Consider the following 13,689-nt stretch of genomic DNA (forward strand, 5'->3'; position numbering starts at 1 on the left):
CTGGTAGTACAAATCATGAGCTTCTAATAATAGAATTTACAAAGCTGATATGAAGTAAATACATCTTCTATTTGAAAAGTACATAAACATAGCTTTTATAAATCTACGACTACCATGAACAAGAGGCAGCTATAACCGGAACGCAGGAACATCTTCAAATCCAGCTCCCATCGAACACAGCAACCTCAGCAGCCAACATATACACGCAATGTGCAGAAGTGTAGTATCAATACAACTGACCCCATGTACTAGTAAGTAACAAACCTAACCTTAGGTTGAAAGTAGTGACGAGCTGGAACATGGTCGGGTCCAACACCAGTAGCCAACAACAATTCATAACAACATAGAGCATATAAATAAGGAAGTAACTCAAATATAAAATGCTCATCTTTTTCATAGTTTTTCTAAAAACAGTTCCTCTTTTCAAGAATATCAGTAAAAACCCAATCCTTTACCGAAATCATCGAAAAATAAGAGATAGCTTGAAAATTGTAATTTTATCTAAAAACCCTTTCCGCTATAAATAAGATATTTCATTTACTTTCCAGATAGCAAGTGTGAAATACTCTCTATGCCCACATATCAATGTGTAAAAACAAGTCATGAATGACGTGATATCGTACAGCATGAGGAAAATGCATCTCTATGCCCGTATGTCATGTGTGCATGCCAATGCCATGTATCTCAGATATGAATCATGTACTCACACTCTCAGAGTACACAATCTCACTGTCTCACACTTTCCACTCATCCATGCTCTACCACTCGGTACTATATTTGGCCCATACGGCCCAAGGTAGATCCATCCCGAAATATATACATCACGGATTATCAATCACTCAGTACCGAGGAAGGCCAATCCGACCCCATGGAGAAGATCCATCTCCAGGTATATAAATGCTTCAAACAAGATCCATGTCCAGGGAAGATCCATCCCTCAATATAATCAACCGCGCTCACTAGGGGTGTGTACAGACTCCGGAGGGGCTCCTACAGCCTAAGCGCTATCATAATCCATAACAGGCATAAATCAATATAACATGTTGTGGCGTGCAGCCCGATCCCATAACTGTCACTCATAATCAGGCTCTCAGCCTCACTCAGTCATCAACCTCTCTGGTCTCACTCACGGGCTCACAATGTCATGAAACTAGCCCGACAACAATGATATGATGTATCAATAAATAACAACTGAAATTGAGATATGATATGAATGCATGAATATGACTGAGTAAGAAATATCAATGAAGTCAATGAGATGACAGTAAGAAACGACCACTATGGGTCCTAACAATATCGGCATAAAGCCTAAACATGATATCTAGCATGATTGACAACTCAATTACTTAATCACAGGGTGAAAACACAGATATCAACAAAATAGGGCCACTAAAAAGTGCCATGAAACAACGGAGTCACAATTCACAGGGTGCCCGCCCACACGTCCGTTACCTAGCACTAAGTTCAGAAGAGTTACTTACCTCGAACAAGCCAATTCCAATACCGAGCAAGCAAGTCGATGCTCCAAAAATTCCATCTCGCGTGTTCCGACCTCCGGACGGCTCGACACTAACCAAAAACAACTCAAATACATCAAACAGTGCTAGAGGAACCAATCCCAATAAAAAAAGGTTGAATCTTTAATAAAAATCCCAACACGGGCCCGCACCTCGGAACCTGACGAAACTCACAAAATCCAACAACCCATTCAATTACGAGTCCAACCATACTAGTTTCACTCAAATCCGACTCCAAGTCGGTGTTCAAAACTCAATAATTCATATTATGAAACTGTAGGCCAAAACCCCCAATTTCCTCTTTAAAATTCATCAGCCAAAAGCTAAAATCGAAGATAGATTCACGAAATATAACCAAAACCGAGTAGAGAACACTTACCCCAATCCTTGCGATGAAATTTGCTCCAAAAATTGCTCCATTCCGAAGTCCATAGCTCAATATGGTAAAAATGAGCAAACCTCGATCTTATAACATTCAGCCCAGCGATTTTGCATTTGCAGCTAAAATGTCGCATATGCGACCTCCACTTCGGCGGATGAAATCTCGCATCTGCGAAGCCCATGGAGACCAGCCCTTCCGCACCTGCGGATACTTTCTGCCTCTACGCACACGCAGGCGCGCCAACAACCTTCGCTTCTGCGCCACTTGCCGTTTCTGCGGCTCCACTGTCGCTTCTACGACCACGCACTTGCGCAAACTAGTCGCAGGTGCGGTCACACCAGAGCCAGCAGCAACAAGCCTTAGCCAAAAATTTCCAAAATGCTCCGAAATCAATCTGAAACATGCCCGAGCCCATCGGGACCCCGTCCAAACATACCAACAAGTCCCATAACATAACACGGACCTACTCGAGGCCTCAAAGCACACATAACAGCAACGAAACGATGAACCACGCCTCAATTCAAAAATCAATGAACTTGAAACTTCAAACTTTCTCAACTGATGTCGAAACCTTTCAAATCACGTCCGATTGACCTTAAATTTTGCACACAAATCACATTTTACATTACGGACCTGCTCCAACTTCCGGAATAAGAATCCTACCCCAATATCAAAAAGTCCACTCCCGATCAAACTTTCCAAAATTTCAACTTTCGCCATTTCAAACCAAATTCTACTACGGACCTCTAAATCACAATTCGGACGCGCTCCCAAGTCCAAAATCATCCAACGGAGCTAACGAAACCATCAGAAATCCAATCTGGGGTCTAATACTAAAAATTCAAACTTGGTCAAACCTTTTAAATTTAAAGCTTCTAGGTGAGAATCATTCTTCCAAATCAATTCCAAATAACCTGAAAACCAAAACCGCCGATTCACATAAGTCATAATACATCATACGGAGCTACTCATGCCCGAAAACTACCGAGCGAAGTGCAATTGCTTAGAACGACCGCTCTGGTCGTTACATCCTCCCCCACTTAAACATATGTTCGTCCTCGAACGTGCCAGGAGTTGTTCAAAAAGCCATCAAATCGCCGTGTAACCTTATCATGCACATGCCCAGGGGTGATCCCACGTCACCCTAGCCCATACAGGTCTGATAACACAACATAACTGAAATTTCATAATTCAACCTAGCCCATAAACCTTAGAACCAAATTTTTCACATTCGAAATTTTTTATAAGATTAGAATCAGGCATCTACACATTGTATAAGTCTGAACAAGCTGTAATCATTACCCAAGATGTAATCACATGATATGCCGCATAACTCAAATACTCATAGCGATAATTTCTAATCACAGTAGCTGCTCAAAATAACCCAATACCGGTAATAAACCTTATATCAATCAAAGCCTCATTCTATAACCTTCGCACATTGCCAATGATGTAAGAAACACGCAGAACTCATAACCATTCATCAGATCAACCAGTTGTGGAACTCCCTCTCCTTCGGTAGGAACTATAGCAAATTCCTAAGGCAAACAGCAAGAATATCCTTACAAATATACCGCAATCAGATACGATAGCACCCATTCTAGGTCCGATGACCTCATCTCATCTAATATAATCACTCTAGTGATGTGCCATATCAATACAATCTAAAGCCACAACTCGTGCAATCCGTGCACTAGTAAGCAACAATCTAAGTGTATTCAAGTCATAGAAAATGACTCAAACGAGAGAACCATCCCGCAACCTTAACAAGTACTGCCACAACGAAATGTCGAAAATCCATCACACACCGTAGGACCGTCACACGAATATAACACAAAGGTTCATACCTCAACATAATCTCCGCTGCAATGTGTGACCCCATCCAAACAATGGTCCATCGCATATACCTCAAGCCACCTTGCTCAAAATCAACAACCACGCGCGATTGGACATCTAGTTCCCAAAGTGCATTACCATAACCATGGAGAAGCAAATGACGCAATGCCACACAAGCCCGAAAGAACATAACCAATGTGCAATCAATCATGCAACCCCCAAATACTCATCTCGCTCAAATTCCGCTATAAAGCCCAAATAGAACCGCACCGTATGTGCATATAACCAACGAATCACAACTCCTCGTAGCATAGAAGAGTAACTCACAGATCATTTCAGAACACGAATAAGCTCAACAACAACCAAATGGCACATCCCTCAACAAGAGCAGTACGGAGCCAACCAATCTGACTCGGTGTAGAATACATATCCCAATTGAGCCTACCAATGGACCCCCAAATCAACTCTATCATCCACAAATAGATAAATAACCCTCCGAAAGTCCACAATGACTGAATCATAACACATACTATCATCTGGCTAGCTTCGGTCACAACTTCACAGTCCATAACCATGTAACAATCTACTCGAGAAAAGTCCCGGTCTCCAAATCCATAGAGCACACGAATCACCATATAATCCCAACTCCACCGCCTGAATATCTAACACATCTCTCATACACGATCATCCCACAAGGAATACTTCTAAAATTCTTCTGTGCCACATAGCAAAATTTGAATATCAGCAGTCGACCAACTAAAAGAGTGCCGCAATACCAATAAAGTATCCATAAATCAAAACACATTGCCCCTTCTGAGATATATACTCTCATCAAGCCATACCAAATAGTAATATCATTTACATAGTCATCTGAAACCGTCCATGCTGCCAAGAATTTTTTTATGACCTTCCCTCCAAAACTAAACTGTGACCTCGCTCATGCAAATCTCAACCCCACACGACACACCGCATATACCACGCTATCATATGAAAAAAATACGAGAACTTCATAATCCACTCCGAGTCACAAGCAACTACATACTTAATTACCCAAGGACCTTCCATTTGATTTCATCCCGGAGAAAATTACTATACACCACATGCTTCTCACGCCAGTAGGAAATATACTCCTCGAACCGTGGTAGAAACTATTGAGGTCTCTTCAAAACCCATTTTCACCTAATTAAGCCATCAGAACTAAATCTCTTTAACTCAACCAAGCCACGCAGGTCGCCAAAACCCAAAAGCATTGCCACGAAACACCTGTAGAAACTCACCACGTCATAAGCACCCAAAGAACCGATCATACCCATTACCATGCCGATCCAACCTACTACCAAGCTGTCCTATTTCTCCGATTTCCTTCCGTATTGCCTTCAAATTGGTACCGCTCCTTGCTAGAACACTACTATCCGTAACCAAAACTTTCCCCACAAACTCTAGCATAGGACCACACCGCCCTAGGGCTCATAAGCCATTGCATTCCCTCTTAAGTACCCCAAAAATACCGCAACCGAGATACTCACTCTAAAGAGACCTTCTACGAATCTAAAGTTGTTTCCTTCACCTTCCTAATACTTAAATGTAGAATCCATAAGGATATACAAATGCCACAAGTCTCGACACCATCCAAATGAAAAATCTCAGACCCTAGCCATATACAAATCCCCAAAATTCTCAATTGCCACATATAGATCTTGAATTCATTAGATCCATTCTCAAAAGTCATCCACTCTGCTCAGATCTCAATTAAACTGATCAAACGGACTGAACGACCTGTGCCCCATTTGCACACCAACACCCTAAGAAGCAATTCACACCTCTAAGAAACCGAGCAAATTTCTACTCCATGAACACTACATCCTTCAGGAATAACTACTCAATCATTCCCTGATTTTTATATACCCATAGAGTGTAATACAATCCGTATCCAGAAATTATTTTACTCGAGTCATCCTCAATCTCGCCCTCTACGGAACATAACTTATTCACAAGTTTACCTCAAACTGAAACCAATATAACACATAACTATGCAATCAACTTATCAATAGCAAACTCCCCCACTTGGCTCAAGGCTATAGATCAAAACACACAATAACTCACAATGCCCATACACTATTACTGGCATAATACGTAGTGAGATTTAACTAAATCCCTCATAAGCTCATGTAACACAAACCATAGAATACCTCAAATCATCTACAAATCTCGCATTCATCCTTGTAGCAGTCAAGCCAACTCTCATAAGCGATCCAAACTCAAATTGCAACACATATAATTCACTGGTAAAAGAGAACTCGCTACAAAACAACATAGGGATCACACAACCCTCAGGACACCCCACAGGAGATAACTCACCTGTTTTGCCTCAAACTGGCATCTCTCTATACCCTTCCACATTCATAACTATTACGCAGTCACTTAATCTTCTTGATTCTGAACTCATATCACGACATGAAGATCCACTTCACTCCTCGACTGAACAACATGAAAAGATCCTTTCGCACACCCATAACTCGAGACTATGCGTCAAATCAAGACGGAAGTCAAGCACCCAATTCACATCCCAATCAAACTCTTTTCATCAAATCCAATATATCTGAACACACCTATAGTCACATCATACTCATCATATAGCCATCCGAACACTCATCTAGTCGCAAATTCCACTCATAGGGACGTTATCGGACATATAAGTCCAAAAGTACATGCTCACACAATCAACATCTCGCGCCTCATCCATGGAATCGCAAGCCGTCGATGCAGAGCTGATATCGAGCGCTCATGTGCGCATACGAATGCATGGAAGGAATTCAAATGATTCGCTTCAAGCTGAATCAATGCCGCATGATAAGGAAAGAAAGATGGGAAGTATATCCTAAATGTCCTGTAGCCTCTCGAAGATAGGTATGGACGTCATCATACTGATCCGCAAGACTCTACTAGACATTTGCTCATGACTTGTAGAACTTATGAACCTAGAGCTCTGATAGCAAACTGTCACGACCCAACAATCCACTAGTCATGAATGCACCTAACCCAACCTGCTAGGTAAGCCAACTATTCTTTCCAATTCCAATAATATTTACTAAGGCAGTTTAAACAAGAGAATTATCTAAATACTATACACTTTCCCAAGGACTAGTAGTACAAATCATGAGCTTCTAAGAATAGAATTTACAAAGCTGATATGAAGTAAATACATCTTCTGTTTGAAAAGTACATAAACAGAGCTTTTATAAATCTACGGCTACCATGAACAAGAGGCAGCTATAACCGGAATGCAGGTACATCTTCAAATCCAGCTCCCATCAAACATAGCAACCTCAGCAACCAACATATGTACGCAATGTGCAAAAGTGTAGTGTCAGTACAACCGACCCCATGTACTACTAAGTAACAAACCTAACCTTTGGTTAAAGGTAGTGACGAGCTTGAACATGGTCGAGTCCAACACCAGTAGCCAACAACAATTCATAACAACATAGAGCATATAAATAAGGAAGTAACTCAGAGATAAAATGCTCAACATTTCCACAGTTTTTCCAAAAATAGTTTCGCTTTTCAAGAATATCAGTGAAAACCCAATCTTTTACCGAAATCGTCGAAAAATATGAGATAGTTTGAAAATTGTAATTTTTTCCAAAAATCTTTTTTGCTATAAATAAGATGTTTCATTTTCTTTCCAGATTGCAAGTGTGAAATACCTCTCTATACCCATATATCAATGTGTGAAAAAAAAAGTCATGAATGACGTGATACCGTACAGCATGAGGAAAATACATCTATATACATGTATGTCATGTGTGCATGCCAATGCCATGTATCTCAGAGATGAATCATGTACTCACACTCTCAGAGTACTCAATCTCATTGTTTCACACTTTCCACTCATCCATTCTCCACCACTCGGTACTATATATGGACCATACGACCAGGGAATATCCATCCCGGAATATATACATCACTAATCATCAGTCACTCAGTACCGAGGAAGGCCAATCTGGCCCCATGGAGAGGATACATCCCCAGGTATATTAATGCTTCGGACAAGATCCATGTCCAGGGAAGATATCGCACTCACTAGGGGTGTGTACAGACTCCGGAGGGATTTCTACAGCCCAAGCGCTATCACAAGCCAGATCCATGCATAAATCAATATAACATGCTGTGACGTTCAGCCCGATCCCATAATTTTCACTCATAATCAAGCTCTCATCCTCACTCAGTCATCAATCTCTCCAGTCTCACTCACCGGCTCACACTGTCATGAAACTAGCCCGACAACAATGATATGATGTATCAATAAACAACAGTTGAGACTAAGATATGATATGAATGCATGAATATGACTGAGTACGAAATATCAATAAAGTCAATGAGATGATAGTAAGAAACGTCCACTATGGGTCATAACAATATCAGCATAAAGCCTAAACATGATATCTAGCATGATTGACAGCTCAATTACTTAATCACAGGGTGAAAACACAGATATCAACAAAATAGGGCCATTAAACAGTGCCATGAAACAACGGAGTCACAATTCACAGGGTGCACGCCCACACGCCCGTTACCGAGCATGTGTGTCACCTCAACATCAATCACATATCATGCAATTCGGGGTTTCATACGCTCAACACTAAGTTTAGAAGAGTTACTTACCTCGAGCAAGCCAATTCCAATAGTGAGCGAGCCAGTCGATGCTCCAAAAATGCCATCTCGCGCGTTCTGACCTCCGGACGGCTAGAAACTAACCAAAAATAACTCAAATACGTCAAACAATGCTAGAGGAACCAATCCCAATCGAAAAAGGCTGAATCTTTAATCAAAATCCCAAATTGGCCAAAAGCCCAACCCGGGCCTGCACCTCGGAACCCGACGAAACTCACAAATCCGACAACCCATTCAATTACGAGTCCAACCATACTAGTTTCACTCAAATCCGACTCTAAATCGGTGTTCAAAACTGAAAAATTCATATTATGAAACTTTAGGCCAAAATCCCCAATTTTCTCTTTAAAATTGATCAGCCAAAATCTAAAATCGAAGATAAATTCACAAAATAACCAAAACCGAGTAGAGAATACTTACCCCAATCTTTGCGATGATATTTGCTCCAAAAATCGCTCCATTCCGATGTCCATAGCTCAATATGTGATAAAAATGACCAACCCTCGAACTTATAACATTCATCCCAACGATTCCTCATTTGCGGTTCAAATGTCGCATCTGTGACCTTCCATCTGCGGATGAAATCTCACATCTGCGAAGCCCATGGAGGTCGTCCCTTCCACACCTGCTGAAACTTTCCGCCTTTGTGCACGCGCAGATGCGCCAACAACCTTTGCTTCTGTGCCACTTGCCTCTTCTGCGGCTCCACTGTCGCTTCTACGACTATCGCACCTGCATAAACTAGCCGCAGGTGCGGTCACACCAGAATCAGCAGCAACAAGCCTTAGCCAAAATTTTCAAAAATTCTCCAAAATCAATCTCTAACACGCACGAGCCCTTCGGGACCCCGTCCAAACATACCAACAAGTCCCATAAACATAACACGGACCTACTCGAGGCCTCAAAACACACATAACAACATTGAAACGATGAACCACACCTCAATTCAAAAATCAATGAACTTGAAAGTTCAAACTTCCTCAACCGATGCCGAAACCTATCAAATCACGTCCGATTGACCTCAAATTTTGCACACAAGTCACATTTGACATTACGGACCTGCTGCAACTTCCGAAATCAGAATCCGACCCCAATATCAAAAAGTCCACTCCCGATCAAACTTTCCAAAATTTCAACTTTCGCAATTTCAAGCCAAATTCCACTACGGACCTCTAAATTACAATCCAGACGCGCCCCTAAGTCCAAAATCACCCAACGGAGCTAACGGAACCATCGGTAATCCAATCTAAGGTCAAATACTAACAAGTCAAACTTGGTCAAAACTTTCAAATTTAAAGCTTCTAGCTGAGAATCATTCTTCCAAATCAATTTCGAATAACCTGGAAACCAAAACCGCCGATTCACATAAGTCATAATACATCATACAGAGCTACTCATGACCAAAAACTATCGAGCAAAGTGCAATTGCTCAGAACAACCGGTCGGGTCGTTACAAGGACAAGATGCAGGAAGCGCGGCTCAGGTGGTTTGGTCATGTGAGGAGAAGGAGCACAGACGCCCTGGTGATGAGGTGTGATAGGTTGACATTTGAGGGCCTACGGAGAGGTATAGGTAGGCCAAAGAAGAGGTGGGGAGAGGTGATTAGGCAAGACATGACACAACTTCAGCTAACCGAGGACATGACCCTTGATAAGAAGGTATGGAGGTCGAAGATTAGGTAGTAGAGTAGGTAGTCTAGAGTGTTCATAACACTAGTATTGGCACGCATTCTCGCTTTCTGTTGGTAGTAGGTTTTTACGCCTAACCGTTGTTTTTTTCATTGTTGATCACCTTACTGTCTTGTTGTTTTTATTCTCCTTTTATATGGCTTTTTGGTACTGTCCCTTCTTGTCTATATTTTCATTAATGTGGTGCTTATACTTTCCTAAGCCGAGGGTCTATTGGAAACAGCCTCTCTATCCTCACAAGGTAGGGGTAAGGTCTACGTACACACTATCCTCCCTAGACCCCACGGTGTGGGATAATACTGGGTATGTCACAACACGGAATTACCACCGTCGGGATCGTGATGGCTCCTAACAATTCACTTGATAGGCAAGCCAACGATAGAGATCATTAAGCCAAATTCTTAAGTTTTTCAATGATAAACATCAAATAATCCATAACAAGGTAAAAAGAAAAGCGTGGAAATCCATAACAACTTTAATACTTATACATAACTAACCAGAATCTGGTGTCACAATTCACGAACTACTAAGATTTAGCTACAAGTAAGGTGCCTGAAGGAAATACAACTGTTTTCGATACAAATGAAAAGGTAAAGGAAATGCATAGAAGGGGACGCCAGGGCCTATGGACGCCAACAGGACTACCTTGGGTCTCCAAACAGATCAAGCCAGCATCTAGACTCAGGATCAACTCGGTCTGGTACCAAAATCTGCACCGAAAGTGCAGAGTGCAGTATCAGTACAACCGACCCCATGTACTGGTAAGAGTCAGGTCTAACCTCGGTGAAGTAGTGACGAGGCTAAGCCAAGACACATTCATAAACATGTGCAATTAAACAATATACGAGCACAATAACAACTAATAGAAGCTGAACAGATAATAATGGGAGGGGAAACATGCTGAGGGGAATACAAGATAAAGAAAAATGTAACTGTAAAGAAACCACAGCAGACAATATGCTTTGCACCAATGAAAGTATTAAACATAGTAAAGACAATTGCATGGCATCACCCTTCGTGCTTTTACTCTCAGCCTCACCATAATAATTAACAGAAATGGCACGGCATCACCCTTCGTGCATTAACTCTCATCCTCACCATATAAACAAAAGAAATGGCACAGCATCACCCTTCGGGCATTACCACTCACATATCATGGCACGGCATCACCCTTCATGCATTAACTCTCACTCACAAAATATTGTACGGCATCTGTAACGACCCGACCGATCGTTTTGAGCTATAGCGCGTCCTTCGGCAGTTTGAGGCCATGAGCAGCTTCACTTCAAGTATTATGACTTGTACGCATGGTTGGAATTGAATTCCGGGAAGTTTGGAGTTGATTTGGAAAGTGAATTCTCATTTCGGAAGCTTTAAGTTGATAGAATTGATTAAGATTGGATTTTTGAGTAAGTGACCTTAGAATCAGTATTTGAAGGTTCCATCAGGTTCGTATGATGATTTCGGACTTGGGCGTATGTTCAGATCGGGTTTTTGGTGACCTGGGAGTGTTTCGGCGCCTATTGTGGAAGTTAGCATTTTAGAAAAATTTCATAAATTTGGGTTGAAGTGCAATTCAATGCTATCGATATCCGTAGGGGATTCGGAGTCTAGGAATAGCTCCGTGTGGTGATTTTGGTATTGGGAGCGCGATCGGAAGTGGATTTGGAGGTCCGTAGGTCATTTTGGAGTCATTTGGCGAAAGTTAGAAATTTGAAGGTTTTTGAGAAGTTTGACCGAGAGTTGACTTTTTTGATATCGGGGTCAGATTCTGATTTTGAAAGTTGGATTAGTTCCGTAATGTCGAATTTGACTTATGTGCAAAATTTGAAGTCATTCCGGATTGATTTTATATGCATCGGCGCAGAATATAGAAGTTGGAAGATTTGAAAACTCATAATTTGATTCGATGCGCGATTCGTAGTTTTGACGTTGTTTGACGTGGTTTGAAGCCTCGATTAAGTTCGTATTGTATTTTGGGATATGTTGGTATATTTGGTTAAGGTCCCGAGGGACTCGGGTGGATTTCGGAAGGTTAACGGAATGGATTTCTGACAAAAGGAGCTGCTACATTTTTCTGCTGCAGAAGCTGTTTTTGGAGAGCAACGGTGCAATTGCAGAGCTGACTTTGGGAGCTTATATCTTGCAATATATCAGGAATCTGAAAATTTGTAGAACATAAAAGTTGCAGCCCTTGCATTCTAGTTTCCAGAAAGATAAACAATTCATCATTTGAATATTTGTACTATAGTTATGATCGACTGGATGAAGGGTGGTAAAGCTGTTTTGTAATTTTCCCAGAAATTTCTGATGCGAGGACCCTACTTTGGAAGCATATATCTCGAAGTCTTTAAGGAACTTGAAAATATTCAAAACATGAAAGTTGTAGATCTTTGATTCTAGTTTCCAGAAAGTTAAACCATTCATCATTTCGACATTTGTACAAAAAGTTATGGTCCGTTGATTGAAGGCTGGTAGTAGTTCATTTTTGCCCGAAAATCAGGCAAAGTTGCATTTCATACATGCGACATGCCTAGGCAGAATGCCTAAAAACGGGAGTCAGCCATTTTTACTCATTTTTGAGTTTTGAGTCTCGGATTTGGGCAATTTTCGGAGCTTTTGGAAGAGGGTTTTCACCTAGCACTTTGAGGTAAGTAATTTCTACACAACATAAGTTTAATACATAGATTATGGATAGATTAACATGTAAAAATTGGTGAAATTAAGGGTTTAGATGAAAACCTAGTTTTTGTATAAAAATGAGATTTGACCACGAAAATGGTTATGGAATTTGGTAAAAATCATAAATTTGACTTCATAAGGTTATGGGTAACAACTTTCTTCAAAAATTTCCGGAATTCGGGCACGTGGGCCTGGGGATGAATTTTAAGAACTTTGTATTTAGGATTGGGAAATTAGTTCACTAATTGGAATTTGAACTCTTGAGCTTGTATTGACTAGTTCTTACCCCATTTGAATAGTTTTTGGATCGTTCGGCTCTGATTGGGAGGTTTGAGCGCGTTCTTGAATTGGAATATAGGCTTCGGAGCGAGGTGAGTCTCCTTTCTAACCTTGTAAGAGGGAATTGTCCCCATAGGTGAATTAATTGGTTATGTGCTGCTATTTGTGGGGGCTACGTACGCACGAGGTGATGAGAGTCCCTGCGTAGCTACTATTATGCTTATGTCCGGGTAGTCTAGGACCCAAAAGCATGCCTTACTTGAAATAATTGTAACCTTATTGATAGTTTAAATTGCTTTAATCGTATCGAAGTGGTAAATGATTTTCTAAAAGAGTTAAACACCGTTTCCTCGACTTGTAAAAGAGAAATTGACTCCTCCTTGAATAATTGCTTCCCTAATGAAGTCTAAATTGACTGTTTGAATGTGTGTTTGTATGCGTACCTGTGTCGCATGTATGATTCGCGAGCGGGGTGATTGTTATTTATATTTGACCGCGTCGCATGTATGATTCGCGAGCGGGGTAATAGATGCATCTATGGTTCGCGTCATTCGCGGCCCCCCCCCCTCCCCCGGCCGTGCACAGTTAATAATTGTTGGATCGGTCGGTACGTCCGTCGTAGTGATTGTCA

The sequence above is a fragment of the Nicotiana attenuata genome, unplaced genomic scaffold (assembly GCF_001879085.1).
Source record: "Nicotiana attenuata strain UT unplaced genomic scaffold, NIATTr2, whole genome shotgun sequence".
In the NCBI taxonomy this organism is placed as follows: Eukaryota; Viridiplantae; Streptophyta; class Magnoliopsida; order Solanales; family Solanaceae; genus Nicotiana; species Nicotiana attenuata.